This window comes from Equus przewalskii, chromosome 22, assembly GCF_037783145.1.
Source record: "Equus przewalskii isolate Varuska chromosome 22, EquPr2, whole genome shotgun sequence".
Classification (NCBI taxonomy): Eukaryota; Metazoa; Chordata; class Mammalia; order Perissodactyla; family Equidae; genus Equus; species Equus przewalskii.
In genome coordinates, this window is record NC_091852.1 from 6219368 (window position 1) to 6235417 (window position 16050).

At 47.5% G+C, this 16050-nt stretch overlaps 1 long non-coding RNA gene across 1 annotated transcript; it reads left to right on the forward strand.

The window, feature by feature from the left end:
* Positions 1 to 372: 372 nt before the first annotated feature.
* LOC139078781 (uncharacterized) lies at positions 373 to 14096 on the forward strand. Its single transcript, XR_011531894.1, has 3 exons — positions 373 to 594; positions 13583 to 13745; positions 13836 to 14096. It is a non-coding gene; the product is annotated as an uncharacterized lncRNA (long non-coding RNA).
* Positions 14097 to 16050: the final 1954 nt, after the last annotated feature.

The window sequence follows — 16050 nt, forward strand, 5'->3', positions numbered from 1 at the left end:
AGGAGTAACAAGCATCCCGGTCTCCCCGACGCGGTGGTTTAAGCACCCCGCGTTGAGATGCGCCACCAGGGAGGTTGCTGTGCCCCGGCATGGGGACGCTTCAGGAGGAAAGAGGGAGCGGACTCGGCCTGAATCTCCTGACACCCGTGAAACGCGGGTAAGGATCGAAGGCATAAAGAGAACTTGGTAAATACGAAGGTGTGACGACCCGCTGAATTAAAAGTCCAGAGATGCATCATCATCGCGCCTAGTTCCACGGGAACTTGCTGTAGCAGCCGAGAGAGCGAAGCGCCGCGGCGGGACTGCACACGGCAGCAGCGGCGGGGACGCGGCCGTCGCGCTTGCGCAGACTCAGCCGCGTGTCACCGTCTCGGGGCTGTGTCGGTGCTGCCCCGCCCGGGCTGGCAGCCGCGCCTCTGCGGCCGTCGCCAAGCGGGGCCTTTCAGGAGCGAGGCGAGGCCTGGGCCCCTTCTAGTTTTCTGAGGCTTAAATATGCCAAAAGTGGAGAAAGTCAACCCAGGGTTACCGGAATAGTGGTGTATAGAAAATGTCTGCGTTTAAAAAGTTAATGCTTTTAACACAAAAGAATTCAAGGTAATATAATTTTGAATTCACAGGCAATTAGAAGATTTCATTATAATATTAATTCATGATGGGTGATATAGTCCAGAAATGGAACACAGCTCTAAAATTGTACAATAAGACTTTTTCCAGGCTTGTCAGTGTATCTCTGTAGATGTACCTCAATGTCATTTGGAGAGGATGTCAAAGGTCTAAATTTGAGACCTTTCCTGACAGTGAGCTCTGGGCCACACAGCTCTCCCAGCCTGTCCCAGAATAAACCCTGTTTTTAGGTATACTTTCTACTCTTTTAGTTCTTCAAACTTGCAAAGAACTTTGCAGGCAATTTCTTGCCAGCCATCCGTGTATCTTAAATATTGAACATATAATTACGATTCCACTTACATAAATTTCAAGAACAGGAAAAACCAATGAAGTGTGCTAGAAGTCAGGATAGTGTTACCCTCAGTGGGGTTAGGAACTGGAAAGGGGCATGAGAGCTGGCTTCTGGGGTGCTGGTCATGTTCTGTTTCTTGTTCTGGGGCCAGTTACACGATTTGCTTATAATTTGTGTACATTTTTGAACATTATGCTTCAATTTTAGTTTAAGAATTTTGCTGAAACTTTCCCATTCACAGAAGCGCAACAACCACAGCAGTCCCATAAATCATGGGCACCACATCAGATGAGTGGCTTTTCCATTTCCAGGAATAGCCCTCCTTGGCGAGGACACAGAAAACTCATTGGTGAACCCCTGCTGGTGTGTCCGATGGCTGGGTATCACCGACCAGGTGGCCCATTAGCTTCTCCCTGGTGAGTGTGGACGAGCATGTGCAGTTGTCCCAGGCCCAAATGTGCTAAGCCTCTGACAGAAATTCCCCAGATGTGACTCCAGCCTGAGCAATGTTGCTGTCCATAGCGATTCTGTGAGTGACAGGATGGAGTGAAACAGGGCCTGTTGGGAGGAGACGGGGAGCCTGCCAGCCGGCCCTGTGCTCTGTTTGGCTCTCAGGAGGCCGTTCCTGACACCTGGTCCCATATGGCAGTGCATTCTCAGGGACATGAGCCAGCAGTCCTGGGATTAACAGAAACGCATTCCTGCTCCGCACCCAGACTCAGAGGAGTCAGGGAGGGGGTGGAGCGCCTCGGCTTGGTAGTTAAAGACGTGCATTTTGGCACATGTCCTCGTGGTAACTAGCTGCGTGACTCTGTACTGGTCCCTTCATCTCTCTGAGCCCTGGACTCCTTTTGAACAGAGGAGGGGGACAAAAGAGGTATCTCTAAAGTCCCTTCCAGTGTCCACGATCTTATGACAATTAAAATGTTTCCTGTTGAGTTTTAGGTGTTCACCAGATTCCTTCCTCAAGTCCACTTACCCCCGTTCCCAGCCTCCCCCCGTTATAATTATATTTATCTGTCATGGTCTAGATTAAATGCTGCTTCCCATGTGAAGTCTTCCCCAGAGAATGTCAGTGGTCTGTCATACCTGTCATCTAACTTAGATTCTGTTATTTATATCCGTGTCTTTTAACTCCGCTTGAGATTGCAAACTCCTTGATGGAAATGGCAGCATCATCTTCGTATCCTCAACAGCAAATGTTGGTTGACTGACTTACAACAGATTGCCTACATCCTAATCACACAGGGAGTTGAACAATTCAGATTCCCAGGTCCAACCCCTGGAGCTTCTGATTCTGAGATCGAGGGAGGGACCGGGGAATCTGTATTTTAACTAGCATCTGCCTGGCTTGAGAATTCCTCCACATTGTGAGCTGCATTAAGTACTCAGTGTGCATCAGCTGGATCAGTGGAGGAAGATAATTTATCACATTCTTTAGTTATCTAAGAATTTTCCTCAGTTCACAAAGAGGTAAAACATGAATCAAGATTGTGATATTAAAGCCATGATCACATTTCAATACAAATAATGTCACTGAATTGATCCAACAGCTCTTTCTGATGTTAAGAAATGGTCTGTGCCATGAAGATAGACTGAGTAAAATACAAAACCTTATTCCCCAAATAATTTTTTGGTGTTTGACTGGAAATAGCCACTTTCTCGTAGTAGTGCTCACTCCTCTCCCAGCTCTTCAGCCCCTACCTGGCCCACCTGCCTTCCACCCACAATCCCACCAGTTTGGGGAAGCATTGGCTTTTTTTCTCTTTTTTTCTTCCATCGGATCCCGCTATTTAAATTCCACTCCTTCTATTTATTATCCAGTCATCCATCTGACAGATGTTGACAGAGCGCCGCCCCCCAGGCCCTGGACTCAGCCCTGGGATGCAGCTGTGGACAGAGCTGGCTCGGCTCCACCCCTCGGAATTTACCCTCTGGGGCGGGCAGATGTGATCTAAATAATTACACATATTAGCTACAGCCTAACAGCTTTACCTCATCTGTTAAGCTAATGACATCTAAACTGTTGGCTGCTAATGACTTAGCATATTTTTCTTCCCAGATAACATTTACAGCTCAAAAGACTTTAGCACCTTGCCTCAAGAAGAAAGCAAGGAGTGGAGGGGGAGAAGAAGTTTCAAAAGGACATCTGTCTGTGAAGGGGACCTTTTCTGACACTCTAGAGTGTAGCTAGATGCCTCCCTCACCTGACCCAAACATCCTCTTCTGCAAAATACCATTGGTTCTTGTCGTGAGGTTCCTGGAAAGGCTTCCGGGGGGGGGGGAGGGGTCCATGAACCCTTGAAGATTATGCAGAGTTTTATGTGTTTGGATCCTCTTCTGTCCCAAAGTTCATTCTTTCCCTATTCTCTGAAGGGTGTATATGGTCTCAAAGTCTTTAGAGGAAAAGAGAAAGAAAAGGAAGGAAGAAAAGAAAGCAAGTAAGCACTCTCATTTTTTCTATTTTATTATTTTTGGGTTTTTTTTGCAGGGAAAGATTCACTCTGAGCTAACATCTGTTGTCAATCTTCCTTTTATGTTTTTCTTTCCTAAAGCCTCAGTGCATGGTTGTATATCCTAGTTATAAGTCCTTCTAGTTCTTCTATGTGAGCTGCTGCCACAGCATTGCAACTGACAGACGGGTAGTGTGGTTCCGCAACCAGGAAATGAACCCAGGCTCCCTAAGTGGTGAGGGTGCTGAGCTTTAACCACTGGGTCGTCAAGGCTGGCTTCTACTTTATTAATGTAACTCAGATCTCTGTTCCTGTTGCAAAAAACAAAACAAAAAAAGAGAGGAATGAAGAGATGGAGCTCTGATCCAAATGGAGAAAAAAAATGTGTTTCCAGGATTGGGTTACTTAGTGACTCCAGAGAGATGAAATAGCCACCCCCACCCAACCCCCATGAAAAGAACTAGAAATATAGTCTGAGGATTTTATTTGTTGGGAAGGATGGATACAGCCCAGGAACAATATCTGTGTATAACTAGGGAAAAACATCTTTAGTGGTAAAGATCCCTTAAACACCTAAATCTCCCACATCAAATGGAAGGAGTACATGAGATTTTTGCATATGCAAAGCAAATTTTATTTACATGATAACCAAGGCAGTTCCTGTTGCTTCCTAAATTAGGACTTCTGTTAATACCAGAACCAAAAAATAAAGGAAACCAAGCTAATGCATCTTAATGCCTGATTTTGATGCATCTAAAAAATTCAAGGAATTGAGCATTTCATAGTAAATTGTGTAGCTGTGCCATCCAGACTGAATTAGTTAGGATTAGAATCAGCTGTGAGAGACCAAAAATCCAAAATAGCAAGTGGCTGAAAAAAGGTAGAATTAATTTTTCTCATGTGAAAGTCTGGGTAAGTGGCCAGGGTTGGTGTGATTGTTCACAATACCAGAGAATATTATGTTTCTTCTCTGCCTTGTTCTCTATTCTCATGTTCACCTGGTTGTCCAAGATGGTTGCTCCAGTTCAAGCCATCAAGTCCACATTCCAGCCAGCAGAAAGGAGTAAAAGGAGAAGCATCTCTTTAAGGATACTTCTGGGAAATTGCATACACAACTCCCTCTTAACGCTTCTTTGTCCAGATCTTAATAACTTGACCATACCTATCTGCAAGGGAAAATAAGAATGTAGTCTTTATTCTGGGAGGTCATGCACTCAGCTTCAGATTCTATTGCTATGGAAGAAAGGGAGGACAGATACTGCATCATACCTTTCGTGGCCACAGAGAGTTTTTACATTTGGGTATTTCCAAATGCTTAACTTTGGTATAATATTCAACTACTGGTCTTATTTAATGTGCCAATGAAATTGCTTGACCCTAGTTACCATTTTTGAAGCTACCTCTAATTATATCTTTCCTGACATTCAAAAATACAGCATATTTTTCATTTCAAGCGTCTGTCTGCTTGATGCTTGACAAAATTCAGCCCACCTAGAATAGTGTGTCTAATTTGGGGATTCTTAAGAACTTCTTCATGCCCTCATCCTTCCTGTTCAACATCTTTAGGCCATTTTCCCATTAGTCATAGTCTCAAATAGAGAGAGAAAGAAGAGTGAAAAAGAAAGTAAGTTTGGATCAGATGTTTTTGTTCTCAGCAACATTTCTAGAAGGGCTAAAGTAGAAGAGAGAGAAAATAAGTAATGCCAGGTTGTGGGATTTTCTGTCAGAAAAACAGTCCCTCATGTAGGGGCTGGTCCTTTTCATTACCATCTGTAATGGTAGCTACAGCCCTAAGAAGAAGGTGACGTCACCTCCCAGTTTGGAGGACTGAGGAAACTTGGCAAAGAACCAGCTACTAAGAGGGGGAGCCAAGGTTTTAGTCAAGATCTCGCTGACCCCCAAACCATGCTCTTTTGAAGGCTCCCCCATCCACGGATTCCATCTCACCATGAGTTTTTAAGCATCATATCACCACTGGAGAGAATTTTTTTCTTTAACATTGTCCAAGATTAAAGTAGACCTTGAAGATATAAATAAAGTGAAGAGGTCGGAGTGCTGGACAGCCAGCTCCTGGGGGTGGGGGGGTGGGGTGGGGGATGGGGGAGCTCTCTGCTCGCCCAGGTGTTGAGCGTTTTATTAGCCAACATTTAGGAGGCTCTTGATGTTTACATAGGGGCCGCCAGGACTTCCAGCCCCAGGTGACATTGGAAGATGAGACAGAGTACTCCCTCTCCAGAACACTTTAACAGAACAAGGATGGTTTCAGACAGCATTTTCTTGGCTTCTCATCCCACAGTGCTTGAAAGAAGAAAGTCACTGAGTTGGGCGGAAGTTTGAGTGGGATCCCCCACCCCAGCTTGGAATGGAACCTCTCACCCAGAGTATAGTAACAGAGCCCCCCGTGTAGTCATCGCTTGCTGTGTGGCAGCCACTGTGCTAACTGCTTCTTCTCGGACAACCTCTGACTTCCGAAAGGCATTCTGTGGGAGAGGATATGGGATCTGGACCTGGAATCTCCGACTCCAAAACTCACGTGCTTAACCACGAGAGCAGGTGACTTGCTCATGAGCACACACCAGAGGCTGAAATGTAGGCAATTGAGAGTAAAGTCTGGAAAGAAAGGATGGGTAGAATAGATGTGAACATATTTAGGGGAAATCTTTAAGGCGAAATGCTTTCCAGTTAATTCCATGAAATAGTTTCTCGGATTTGGCATTGAGAAGCTATGGATTCTTTTCTCAACTCTGTCCTGGAGATGGAGGGGGTAGGCAGTGAATGGGGGACCCATCTCAGGACCTAGAAGGGGGAGTGGGCAGGTGAAATGAGACAGGAGGAACACCAGCAAGGGAGCATCACTCAGCACATTACCACTGTGGGCAGCTGGGGCTCGGTTCTGGGAGACTCTAGAGCACACCTCAGGATTTTCTCACTGAAAAGAAGGAAACCGGAGCAGTAAACCACCAATTCCTGTCCCCCATCAACTGAGGGCCACTTCTGGAACATTAACTCTCAGCACCTCTGTTCTATGAGTAGGTGCACACAGTTCCATGGTGGAGACACCCCGAAAGCTGATGGCACATTCAGAAATTGTTTCAAGTGACCTCTGGGCCAGGTCAAGGGGATGCGGGTGGGGCCCTGACCCCTCTGCCTCCACTTGTCCCAGCTACAACGTGGTACATGAATATAATATTGGAGAAGTCCAATAAAGCGCAATGTGTACTCATTATGAGATGACCACGTTATAAGCAATGCTGTGTTGTGGGTCATCAAAGCTCAGACTTCCTCTCGCCCACTTAGTGGAGAATAAAGTGATAAAGAGGGCACTGTCATATCATCTGTACTTCTTAACCAAATAACCTTTGTGCAGAAAAGACTTGACATGGCCGGCCTGACACTGCTCTCCTTAGAAAGGCCTGCCTGCCAGGTTGCCCTTGGCAGGCGTCCGGGAACGTGGATTTTCAGAGGGTTCCTACCATTCCCCAAACTGCTAAGAGTGGCTCACTCAGCCTCAAACGCTTGTGCAGACAACGTGGTGTATGCTGAACGCCTCTTCCTCCTGGGGCCCTGGGATTCTGGTGCCTGCTCCGCAGAAGGTGCCTATGTGCCCGGCCTCGTAAAACGCTGGCACTGTGTCTCTTGTCAGGACCTTCCCTGGTAGACAACATGTCAGAGTGTTGCCACGACTCCTTGCTGGAAGAAAGCAGAATGTCCTGTGTGACTCCACGGGAGAGGACTTCTGGAGCTGGTGCCTGTTTCTTCCAGACCTTGCCCCACACGCCTTTTCTCTGTGGACTTTGCTTTGTATCCTCTTGCTGTAATAAATCATAGCCATGGATGTGACTGAATCCTGGGGGTCCTCCTGGTGAAGCATCAAACAAGAGGGGCCCCCGGCACCCTTTTATCGTCTTGTTTTCATAGCTGGCTGCAGTGAAGGATGCCATCGAGCTGGGACGGGGGAGATTTGGGGCAGCGCTTATTGCATGGCACCAAGACCGAGAACAACAAGATCAAAAGGCCTGCAGAGTTTCAGGAAATGGAACAGATGTGATAAACTTAGAACCTGAGAGCTGGATGCAGCCTTCGAGGTCACGTGTCCATTCACGGAGCACTGAGGTCTTCCTCTCTCTGGCCACGCTGCACCACCCAGCGGGTGTGGCTGAGCCCTGGCTGCTGTGAGGACAGCCCAAGAGGTGGTCCCGTCTGCAGAGTGTGAGCAGGAGACACTCCTCTCCCTCCCAGTGTCGCCCTTCTGCCAAAGGGTTAGTGCCACCTATTAATGTAACTTCCTGGATGGAGGAAAAGCAGAACACTTGCGACCACTTGATGTGACCGCCTGTCTCTGGCCTCCCTCCCTCGAATGCCTGGGCTGGAGAGCAGGCTTTGCTTCTGCAGCCCCGAGGGACGGCTTACACTCACCCGCTACACACCAGCACTGGCATTGTGGATGTTCATCGCCGGCATCCGTTCTGATTGGTCAGTGCCTGGACTAAATATTTCGATGTCACACCCTCCCCCACCACCAAGCAACAAGGGTTGTGGCTTTGCTGTTGTAGGTGGAAGGGGTGTCTTCTCTGCACTCAGGAAAGCTCTCTGAGCGGGGTGCCCCACACTCTGCTCTTGATATATTAAAGCTGGGACAGAAGGGGATTCGGAAAATCCTTTCTCAAAGAGGAGGAGGGCCAGAGGAGACAGCCCCGCTCGTATGGCTAGTATCTTACCATCTAATCCTAGGTTGCCTACCAGGAGCTGCATGTTACCCTGCTCTTTACTTCACTTACAGTCCTAATCCTCTGCCGGGCAGATGGACCCTTGAGGCCAGCTAGGGCAGAGGTCGTGGACCCAGAGAAGCAAAGAGAAGAATGCCTCAGTAATTTTCAAAACATCATCCCCTTACACTGTACTGAGTTGAGTTAAGCATCGGATCAGGCTCTGGGGACCCAAAGATCCACCTGGAGGAGAAGGATGGAAATCAAAAATTACAACCAGGTCATTAGCTCTAGGGTGGTGTTGTGTTCCAAAGGCCATGGAAACTCAGAGGACACGACTAAGCATATCCGAGGGTGCAGAACAATAACAATGATAACATTAGCTAGAATACATGGAGAGCTTATTTGCCAGGCACTGTGCTGAGCGACTTCATTTACTTCTCCCCAGTAACCCTATGGCCTAGGTACCACTATCTTCCCCATTTTCCATATGAGGAGCTGCAGGCACAGAGGGGTTAAGTACCTGTCCACGGGTGCCCAGCTGGCAGTGGTGGAGCCAGGTTTGGAGTGGACAATCGGGCATAGCAACGTCAGTCTAAGTGGTTCTCTTTATTCTCTCCATCAAGGAAGACTTCAGTTTGGTGTCTGCTAACATTACCTTATTTGAGAGATGTAGAACCAAGGCCCACGGTCAAGTTCCTTGGCGCCAGGTCAGGGTTTCTTGCTTGCTCCCAGGCTGCCTTTCACAGGGGACCTGGCACTGAGGAAGGCTGGAGAGCTTCCATTGTAGAGTCCGGTGGGGCAGAGGTAGGGCGGGAGTCACTCGGATCTGGACTCCCACCCTCACTGGCCCGCCAGAGACTGTGGACAGCTCTGGGCCCAGAGGGCCAGCTTGTAGGTCTCTGCCTCTGTGGGACCGAGGCGACAGCAGATAGACCCTGGCAGGGGCATCTGATGCTTTGAAGATGTTTTTGCTGTCCTTATGTTAATTTGGGTCCCCCAGAAGCAGATCCTGATACAAGCTGCTGAAGGAAAGACAGGCAGGGCAGAGGGGCGGCAGGACAGGGAAGGGAAGGCAGCCGGTCAGCGGTGCGTTTTCAAGCAAGTCACCCCCTTGGCGGCTGGGGCTGTAGGCCGGGGCCGAGAGCTGGGTGGTCCTAAAGGTGGGGCTGTTGCTGTGGGCGTTAACTGCAGGGCACTCGCGGCCGGCCCCCAGGAGGCCAGGCGGGTTCCAGGGCCGGGACAGTCCCAGGGCAAGGAAGGCAGGTGCCGGTGCTGGAGGCCAGGCCTGCGCCAGGCAGTGGCATGGGCGGCCGCTCCGGGCGGGCATCTCCACAGTCGTCTGTGGCCTGAGTGGGGGACAGAGCCCCGGAACGCGTGTGTGCCAGCTGCTCGGTGGCATTTCAAGGCTGTGACTCAGGGCACGAGAGCAGTGAAGATGCGGCTGGGATCCCGAGGCCCTGGCTCAAGCCGCACTCGGCGCCCAGAGGAGCAGTCTGCGGCTCGCGGCTCTGCCGTCACCGCCGCCCTGCGCGTCGCCCGGCCAGCCCTCCGACCCCCAGATGCCGCCCGCGGTTTCGGAGCAGCCTCGGAGAGCTCGGGCCGAACTCCCCGGAGACGGGTCCTGCCCCTCAGGACTGCTGGCGTCGGGAGGCCGGGCAAGAGGCCCGCTTGCAAGAGCTTTGCCGCCTCCACCCCCGGCGTCATCTTTCAACCATGAGCTGACCAGCCCGTGTGGACAATGTGAATTCCTTCCCGGCCGGGTAGCTGAGGGTCGGTGGAGGCCGCTCTGCGCCTGCACCAGCGGCAGCGGGGCCGGCTTGGAACAGGGCCTTGCAGCCTCCTGAGGCCCCCGGGGGACGCGCGTCCTGCTGCTCCACGGTTTGCACGACTATCTGGGCGTCGTTTTCCAAGCACACGCAAGTGCGCGTCTCCGAAAGGCTGGAAGCATTTTCAGCTGAGCGTGATCTCTCCTTGGACACCCAGGACAAAGGAGGATTTACAATGTCTCCCACCCCAGTGTTCAAACTGAGGGAAAGTGTTTAAAGGAAAGTTCTTTCCCCCCCTGAACATGGTGTCTGGGTGTCAAGGAAGCTCACACACGGAAGTCCCCTCCAGTGCGATCAGGATCGCCATGCCCCCAATTCCCGCTGAGCAGCTGGGCTGGTGACGCAACTCTGAACGCAAAAGCACACCTTTTTGATGATAATTCCCACTTGATTACCTATTTCAGAAACTAGGATAACGTGGCCAGAAGGAACTTTTGGATTTAGCAAAGTGTGATATTAAGCGATGTTCTAAATTGGTGTTGATTGCCGTGAGGAGACCCCGGCTGTTGATGCTTCTGTGCAGCTTATACCCTGCGTTGTTCTAGAGTGCCTGTGGCAGTCTGTGTGAATGGTGCCCCTGGAACTGTTCAGTACACAACCTGAACAACCACACACCACGACCCTGAGGGACCAATGAAGGCCTACATATGAAACCGTGTAACACTTTGCTAATGCTAAGCTGTTAACCAATACAAACTGGAGGAAGTTAACTCTTAGCTATTTTTTTCATCTTTTAAAAAATTATTTTTATGTTAGCTTTTTTGTGTGTGTGAGGAAGATTGGTGCTGAGCTAACACCTGTGCCAGTCGTCCTCTATTTTCTTTGTGGGACACCGCCATAGCACGACTGGATGAACAGTGTGCAGGTCTGCACCTGGGATCCGAACCCATGAACCCTGGGCTGCCGAAGCAGAGCGCGCAAACTTACCCACTACACCCCTGGGCCAGCCCCAATGTTAGCTATTTTTAAAAGCTGCGGTTACCTATAAGTGTAACCCATTTTAAAACTCCTGTGTATCTAAAGGTAAATCTAATCTTTATCACTCATACTTAATGTATTCAATGTTGTCTCTAAAATCTCTTTGTTGGCTGATAAGCTCTTCTCTAGGCTCTGAATACTAAGTTCTAAATACCTTCTCTTTGATGTAGAAAGTTGTCATTTGCGTTTGCTATGGTCCAGCACTGTGCACAGAACATCCTGTGGTGATGGAAATGTCCTCTGTCTGTGCTGTGTGATAAGGTAGCCACTAGCCACACGTAACTATTGATCATTTGAAATGTGGCTAATGCAACTGAGGGACTGTTTTACATTTTATTGAATTTTAATTAATTTAAATTTAAACAGCCTCATGTGGCTAGTGGCCACTGTACTGCAAGTGAAGCACGCCCGTAGGCCCAGTCCCAGCCATGATTTCTAACCCCATTACAGTCAGGCCATCACAGCCCAAGGGGACCCTACGTAAGGGTGGGATGTGACTTTGCTCTAGCTATAAAATGGCTTCATTTTTATGCATTACACCTTTCTAAAAAGCCCTATATATGGAGATAATTTTTATATCAAATTATATTTTTCCATTTAATCCTATTATAATTTCAAGATAGCATTGCTTCCAAAAAACTTTGATTTCAAGATATAAAGATGTGATGCTTAAAAATATTAACGCTTGCTTTAAGAACTTTAAGAAGCTTTTGATCTTTATCAACGTCTTATCTGTTTTTTTTTTTTTTTTTGCTGAGAAAGATTCACCCTGAGCCAACATCTGTGCCAATATTCCTCTACTTTTTAGTATGTGGGCTGCCAGCACAACATGGCCACTAAGAGAGGTGTAGGTCTGTGCCTGTGAATGGAACTCGGGCCACCGAAGTGGAGCACACTTAACTTAACCACTAGGCCACCGGGGCTGGCCCACATCTTATCTTTATATGTCTACTTTTCCTAGCTTACACTCATCCAAGAAAGCTTCATCAAATGGATCTTCCACTGTTATGAGCACTGTTAGAAGTATTTCTCTGTGGAAACATGCCGATGCCTTGTGTCTGGGAGTCCACGCCGGGTCCCTCATCCGTTCTTGCCCCTGTTGTCCTTGCTGCAATCTTTGCAGGCAAAGCCGGAGTTAGGGGCTCAAAGTTCTGCGCTCCCGGTAGACACCCAGCCAAAGCACAGACATTTGCCAGGTCTTCCCTTCCCTTCTCTTTAGGTCCTAGCGGTCCGGAGCACTTGAGCATCGAGGCGGTGGGGAGGAAGAAGTCCTGAGCATGGGGATGGGGAGGGTGGCTTGCGGGGGATCCACCAGGGCTGGTCAGGAGGCGGCCGGCCTGCTGCAGGACTGCGGGGAAGCCAGTAAGACGGTCTCCGCCTCTTTCGCGGAGTCCACAATCAGTGCTTCAGGGGGGCTGCGCGAACTGCTGCAGAAACCAGAGGGAGAAGGAAATTGAGAGGAGAAACCCTGCGCAGACTGGATTTTTCCCTCAGAGAACTTTCTGGCGCGGCACCCTCAATCTGAGCAATGATGAGCGCTTCGCAAATAAAAAGCAACAAACCTTCCTGCTAAAGATGGGCGAGTTTGTGACCTGCTCCCGGGTCGGTAATCCCACCTGGTGGTCACAGAAAAGGCCTTTCAGGGAAGGCAGGCGGGACAGCCACGTGACCAGCAGACACAACAGACCTCCCCCCCGTCCCCCCCACCCCCCCCGGGGTCTCCAGGAGAGATCTCTGACATGCAGCCTTCAGGCTCCCTTGTTTTCCAAAAGAGCAGAATGAGTAATTTTTGCCCCGAACTCTGGTTGTTTAACAAATACACTGTTTAAAGTCTCAACTTTACACGCAACTAAAACGCTAAATCACTCACGTCTTTTCCCCTTTACTGTTTGAGTCATCCATGTAAATGCTTCGCCAGGGGGAAGGGTGAATGGCAAGGGCTTTGGAGGCGCATAAAGTCCCGAAATATTTATGTTTCTCGCAGCTTTCCAGGTGGCAATGAATAGACCTATTTTACAGAGTGCCCCCCACTCCCCATCTCGCACTGTGGCCCTTATTTACCTAAAACGTTTCTCCGCATGCACGTTTTTGAACTGCTGCCACCAGAACCTGCCTGCTGCTTGAACGGATGGCATACTGAGTATTTTAGGAAGAAAATTTACCTAAGAGTTAAAAACTCATGGCTGTAAATATTCAGCAGGCGCTTAATTTATTGTTTCAAAATAGCTTTTGTGATGCAGAGGACATGTTTTTTCGTCAGCTGCTCAATATTTATTTTAACATATTAAACAACCTCAGAAATATTCATTGCACGGAAACCTTTCTACGTTTGAGTGGATTAAATTTACAAGCCTAAATTAATGTATAAATTACATTTACATAATTCATTTCCCACTAAACAGTCTTTATTCAGCCTACATCTCTGCTAATATATATATCTAAGGAAAAAAGCAGTACCTGTATTGTTGCCCACGTAGTTAATTTAGTCTAAGTAGAATTTAGAAGGCATCTCAGGCTTCCTTTGTTACAGGGCGCCCCCCCCCCCCCAACATCCAACAAATGAATTTTGCAATTAAATGGCATAAGTGTGTGTGGTCTGAGGCGAGGATAGAAACCTGCTAAAACAAAACCCAAACTCCCCTTATTTTTGTTTTTCAGAATGTTTCGTGATGTCCTTACAAATCATCTATTACTTGTGTGTTGCTAATTTTGTGCAAAACTGAAAAAAGGAGGTTAAGAGAGGAAAAAACCAGGTTGGAGGTCAGACGGAAACTTTGAAACCAGCAGCTCAGCCCCAGCCGGATTTGAAATGGCCAGGAAGGTAAAAAGAGGCAAGAGACGGTGGGTTGACAATGCCCACAGGGTTCCAAAGAGCCTCCAATTTTCTTTCCTTTTGCATCTATTTTCACAGATGAGGGTGAGGGCCATCAATGCACTGGCTGCTGCAATTTCAGCTTTTAGAATGTTTTGAACAATATGCCTCAGATCACGCCAATAATCGGAGGACCCTTCATTGTTGAGTGTTATGCCTCTAACGATGTGTGTGGTGGAGAGGGGCTGTCGGCTTCACCTTACCAGGCTGGGTTCTGTGTGGTTGGCACTGAAACAAGCATTGTTCGCCTCAATTTCTCTTCTTTTTCCCAGTAGCCTATTAAACCTCTTTGTTAAGAGACCCAGCTGCTTGTTTTCTATCAAGATAATGACTGAAAAATGCGCTTTAAAAAAATCATGGGGAACATGATTTCTGGAAGGTCTGCGTCCTCTTTCCTTTTGCTGTCATCTGGCTGATGATGACTTTCAATAATCCTGGGATAATAAAAATTCATTTGAGCTTGTAGACCAAATATGGAGCTTAAATTACCACAGAAACCAGGGACCACTGCCCTTCTTCTCACCTTAACAGAGATTCTTCTTTCCTTCCCTGATATTCTTTTTTTAAAAATCGAGGTATAATTTACATACAATAGTATGTGCAGATTTTAAGTATACGGTTTGCTGAGTTTTGACAAATGTTTAGTCCCATGTAAGTAGCATCCCAACTAAGATATAGACTATTTCCATTACCCCAAAAAGTTTCTCCATTCCCTGTCCCTGTCTACCCCCTCTCCAGGAAGGAACCACTGTGTGGATTGTCACCACCATAGATTAGTTTTGCCTGCTTTTGTACTTTTCATAAATAGAGTCACGCAGTATGTACTCTTTTAGGTCTGGCCTCTTTTGCTCAGCATCTTTCTGAGATTCGTGTTTCTGAGATTCGTGTTGCTGCGTGTGTCAACAGTCTGTTCCCTTTCATTGCTGAGATGTACTCCCTTGTAAGGATGTACTACAATTTATCTATTCTTTTGTTCATAAACGTGTAGATTGTTTCCAGTTTTTGGCCGTTTTGAATAAAGCTGCTAGAACACTTACGCATTAGATTTTGTGTGGACATTTGCTTTCATTTGTCTGGGGTAAATACCTAAGCGTGCAATTGCTGGATTGTGTGGTAGGTGTATGTCTTATTTTATAAGAAACAGCCAGAGAGTTCTCCAAAGTGGTTGTATCTTTTTCTGAAAAAAACAAAAACAAAAACAAACCCATTGGTACATTGAAAACTGAATTTGATCTCTGGTGAATTAGACCATGAGATTTATGAGGGGACCAAGGTAAGGTATCCTCTGCCCTGTTCTTTGATTCAGTTTTATTTGGGAGAGTACCTGGGTTTTTTGGTCAACAAAGAGATTCGAGGTATCAGAAATAGCGGAAGTTGCTTGGTTCCTTTTGCTTTAAGTAAAAAGACCTCGGGAAGTTTCAGGCAAGTGTTCCCAGGAAGTGAACCTTTGGACCTGACTCCCCGTAAGCTGTGTGTTCTGATAGACTGCTCATTTGGGTGGTGGGAGTGTCTCAGAGAAGGTTGGATCTGCAGGTTCCATGCTGAAATGGAGACATCTCTCTACAACAGGAACTTGGGAGGTATCAACTCCTCCATTGTAACAGAGAACCTCTGTGAACAATCAGTCAGAGAAAGATAAAACATCCCAGCAAAATGAGAGATCGTTCGTGTGTTACAGGACAAAGACCAGGACCCCTTCATAGACAGCTGATGTTTTACTGGACAAATACTAGGACCTTTTTCACATCTGTGCTGCCCACATGCCTTACAAATAGCCCTAAACCAACGCACACAGACATTTTGCAATGTTTGTCCTGAGCAGTTTGCCTTGGTGTTACTGAGTCCTGGGAAAACCCGCCCTCTTTACTCCTCTCTTTGTGAATCCCAGCAAGGCAGGCAAGGAGCTGAGGGGCGTCGCTGGCCCTGTGAACACTGCTCTCTTCCTCCCTGGGGCTGGATTTCATAACCAGCAGAGCCCTGCTTTCAAGTCAGTCTTTGGTCTCTTAGTTCTGACAACAGATGCCTGACTCTCTCTCTACTTCTGGCTTTGCAATTAGATGCCTAGTTTGTGTAAAAACAATGAAAGGAGGTGCTAGTATAAATAGTTTAAGAAATTGAAATCTCCTTTCTCCATTCATTCCCCATTCCTATGTGATTCATGATCCAATTTGTGATCTCACTGGTATATCAGATAGTTCTGGTTAAAAGAGTCCAGTGAAATGAGAATATTTGAACAGATATTTATTAACTTCAT